Here is a 4,955-nt window from a genome sequence, read left to right on the forward strand (position 1 = left end):
GACCCATATGGTCTGCCCTCCTTTTCCCCACATGGGGCCCACCTAGGCATGCTGGCATGAAAACAACTCGGTGTCCACAGAGATGGTTTCGTTGGGGATTTTTTTTTTTTTATATGCGAATGTCAGTTTGAGCTGACTGTTGCCATTAATCTTAAAGATATGATTAAAAAGTTAATGGCTGAGAAAGTGTGGAACTTAAATATTCTGAGAGGAAATTCTGCTCATATGGTTTGAGACAGATTTATGAACTGGAGCAAAAATGTATCTGCTTAACAAAACGTATATAGAGTAGTTATTGTGACCTTTGTCCACACAGCATAATATGTTCAACCTCAATCAGATTTGATGGAGGGCATCGGTGAATGTCAATTTTGAAGTCTTGCCACAGATTCTTAATTAAATTTAGGTCTGGCATTTGACCTGGCCATTCTACCATATGAAAATGCTTTGAGTGTGTAAAGCCTGGCATTTGTGGCTGTATGTTTACGTTACATTGAGAAGTGAACAGTGCATCGGTAAAGTATTCACAGCACTTCACTTCCACATTTTGCTATGGTACGGGCTCATTACAAAATGCATTAAATTAATATCTTTCCTCAAAATTTTACACACAAATAGCATATTATAGCAATGTAAGGAAAACTGTAGTGTTTTTTTTTTTTGTATGGTCCTCGTTCTTGCTTGCTTGTTCACTGTTTTCTGCAGAACTTCCCTCACAGAATAGCTGGAATTATACTAAGATGTGCTTTATATATTAAATGTGAAGACTCTTAGTTGCACTGGATTTTATTTAGGTGTAAAAGAGTCAAGAGTGGTGAATACAAATGCACTCCATTTTTTTTTATAGATGTCTTTCCCACCGCCCAAAAAATCTGAATTAGGATTGGAGGGAGCATGTGTATCTCCCCAATAAAAGAATCTGGACATAAAACACTGATTATTCTACATTGTTGTCAAATAAAAACATCATCATGATTCTAGTGTACATTTATTATTTAAGACCTTGCTGCTGCTGACTTTACAGATAAATAAAAAAATAAGTTATTACTATTCCTTCAGCTTTGAAGTGCTGACTCAGCTCTTTCTGTGATGACAGATGGAACAAGCTGCACTTTTTAGGTCAGCAAAATGTCACTCTCTACAAAGTCCAACAAACCTTTTAGAAAACATTGTCCTTATCAAAGGCCATTGGAAAATACATGATAGTGGATTTTTTTTTTTTTTATAAAATTGAACCATGCCTAATAGTTTTTTTTTTTTCAAATGTCACATTTAACACCCTCAAAGTCCTGCCTTATGTGGGGTCACATGGCAGCGCAGTGGCATTTTAAAGGCAGAGATATAATATGAACCTCAGCAAAAATAAGCAGGAACAGGTTGCTGCTCTCAAGGTCTGTAACAAATGCTGTTTTTCATTACCATTTACTTTCTGTCCAGGTTCTTTATTTTAAATGCCAGAATTAATTACAAAAGTCCATCAGAAACCAAAGTAATTTCCAAGAAGGACTCAGTGGGATGATAATGAAAGCAGGGTCTTGTTTGATGGATGTTTTTATTGGTGAGAACATAAATGAATAATTTCTCAAAGTTAGACTTTTTCAAATTGCAGCTAATTATCTGGGAGTGTATGAAAAGCTAAAATGTTTTCTGCTTCATAAAAAGGACTTTTCTGGTTGGAAAACAGCTCAAGTTAAATACGAGTGTACATCCCTCGGAAATCAATCAGAAAATGATTATTATGTCTGAGTGCAGTCTTTCGGGCTGTCAGTATTGACTATGTGATTTTATCTAAGAAAAAAAAACCCGTATTCTCTTTTTAGCATTAGCAAGACGCATTCAAACACTTATAATTGCTGTTTATCACGCAGCATGAGCAGATAAGAGGACTTTTGGTTGATAATGAATGTATTTGGGATGAGTTTATCCTCTGTGACTAATCTGTAGAAGGTTTAACACAGATAAAATTATTGCTGATATCATTTGATGGAATACAGAGACATAGAACAGGTAAAACATGCTGCATGGCCTTATTATGCAGATTTAAGGCAACCAGACAATTTCAGAAGTCCATTTTCAAATGATGGATTCATTTATTGAAGGAAAAAGCTATTGCAACCAATTTGATTCCACTTTAGGTTGTCCCTATGTACCACCTTGGCTGGCTTATAGTACAGTCAAGTAACAACTGGAAATGAGTCTTAAATCTCCATCAATGTATTGTGGTACACACTTTTTTGAAGAATTGTTTTATCAGCAAGACTAGAGGGTTTTCTGTGGATGAATGGCCTGTTTAAGGTTATGCCTTTGACACTTCGACCCTTTTTCCAGCCACTTAGAGGTGGGCTTGCTTATTTACTTTGGTTAATTGATCTGCTACGTAACTCAAGCGTGTGTCAGATAAAAGGTCACAGAGACATTGTCCTTCATGATTAACTGGTAGAAAAACCACAAATTCTCACAAACCTCATGGACCTACCACTTATACAGAAGCCAAGCAACCCGAGACCATTACACTAACATGATGTTCTTTTTTTGTTTCCTCATTAATCCACAGAATATTTTCCCCAAAGACCTGAAGAATCATTAAAATGTTTTTTTGACAAATATGAGCTGGCCATTTGTGCCCTTTATGGTCAGTGTTGGTTTTCAGCTTCGAACTCCCTCATTAATTTCAGATTTTGCCCAATCTCTTTCTTAACACTGATGATGACTGATGATTACTGAGGAAAGTGGCTGCTGCAGGGTTTTAGATGTTGTTCTGGGTTCTTTTTTTTTTTTTGACATCCTGGGTTAATCATTGACGCAGGCTTGTAATTTTGGTAGGCCAGCCACTCCAGGGAAGGTTCATGTTTTCCATGTTTTACCCTTATGTGGATAATGGCTCTCATTGTGGTTCGCTGGAGTCCCAAAGCTCTAGAAATGGCTTTGTTATGAAAGGGCAAATTGCTTTTTCATTTTGGGCCAGGTTGTTCTGCATCGCTTTTTTGCTTAACATGAAGGACTTCGAAAGCTGCATTTAGTATTTACTCAGGTTATCTTTGTAATTATTTAGTGTGGCGCATGTAAGTGTGGCAAATGAGCAAAAGCTGAAGAAATATGACATGGTGGGACTGTTAGAATAATCCTAACACATTATAACCCAGGCAAACAATCCCCACACTGTTCAGTGACATGCATGAATCAATGAAAATAAAAAATAAAAAACTTTCATTTGAAACAGATTTAACCTTATATTTAAAAACTTAATTAATTTAAAGCCCATTTTGTTTGCTACTTTGAGTGTAAAAGATAAAATTAGACTTAATTTTACAGCAGTCACAGGTTGAATGAAACCTTTTCTGTCATGGTGCTTTAATGAACAAATGATAAACCTGAAAAAAGGAACCAGCAGGAGACAACAGGAGGCCAAGGCAGACAGACAGGATGCGATGGAAAAATCCTACAGAGTTAGAAACAGAAGAGAGTGATTACTGACAGAGAACAGGTGGCTGAATGGTAACAGGGTTCAGGTGAGAGAGAGGACCAGGCAGCCAGGCTGGGGGAAAGAGAGCATAGTGGTACATGAATATAATCACAAATTAAAAAAACAAAACTAAGCTGAAGAAATAAAAAAAAATATATATATATAAATAGACTGATCAAAAGTACAAACAAAAACTCAGGCTGATCACAGGTAAGCAAGAAAGTGAAAACTCAAACAGAAAAACTGTAACGCAAAAACCTCCAGGATATGACAACTTTAAAATTAGGCTAGGAGCTCTGTGTGCAAAAAGAAGGGTTACATTTAAAATGAATGTTGGAGTTCACACCAGAGTGCAATCAGTGCAATAAACAGGAAGCATCTGTAAAAAGAGCATGTTAGGAAATCTAAAAACAGTTTTCCACAAAGGTTTCTTTCAGAGCAGGATGTGAGCTGAATGTGAATAAGTGCAGCTGTAAAACGCATCGTGTTTAATACATGTGCAGTTGTGGCAGCGATGCAAATGTTGTTTGTGGCCTCAGCATTTATAGATTTATTTTTTATATAGATATGCTGAAGAAATGCTAAGGCTAAAAAAAAAAAAAACAGGATAAAGTCCTAATAAATCTTCCTGTAATGCAATTGCACTGGTTTCTCACAAAACATGGTGCACCATGCTTCATTTTACTTTATATTTTCCTTCACTATATTTTTTTAATAATAAAACTTGGTTTTCTGTTTTTTTCTTTCAGAAGTGACTATGTATATGCGACTATTTTGGAAATGTAAGGAATAGAATTTATTCATTTTAATTGTCATGGCCTTTAGTTAAGTAGGGATTTTAACCCTTTAAAGAACCGAGTTTCTCTCTTACTTAAGAAAACATTAATTTAATATTTATTTCAGTTTAGCAGGCTAAATGCATAGAACGTCTCACTAATACCATGCAAATTAAACAGCTACATCGTAATCAGTTTCCTACAATTTTCTGCAATGGCTTGTTGTTTTTACATTGTTGCACACACCACAGAGTTCGTCCTGTGCCTTTGACTGGAGATGCAAAACTTATTTAGGATGCAACAAAAGGAACATTTATTCATTATGCCCCAAGTTTTGTTGCCCTGTAGTCAAAAGCCACATTACTCACATCAACAATATCTACTGGACACATCGCTTCATCATGGAAGATACACACAGATATTCACTAAACTGGGACTGGATTTCTGGGCCTGAATGTTCTGATTCTGATCTTTATTTATGGCCGTTTTGTTTACCATGGAAAAGAAGCAGCTCCAAACAGGAATTGTTTTTGGATCCTTCACTGATAGCACAGCTTACCTTTCCTTATCTAGACAAATTATTTCCCAAGCCTCCCAACCATTCAGAATTGGTTTCACTAAATAAAACAAGCCCTCTGCTGCAGTGGATGCAGTGGATTCCCATTAACATATCAGTCTATCCCCAGTGTTTTCCCTTAAGACAAGTTGGGATCATT

This window comes from Poecilia formosa, unplaced genomic scaffold, assembly GCF_000485575.1.
Source record: "Poecilia formosa unplaced genomic scaffold, Poecilia_formosa-5.1.2 Scaffold59, whole genome shotgun sequence".
Lineage (NCBI taxonomy): Eukaryota > Metazoa > Chordata > Actinopteri > Cyprinodontiformes > Poeciliidae > Poecilia > Poecilia formosa.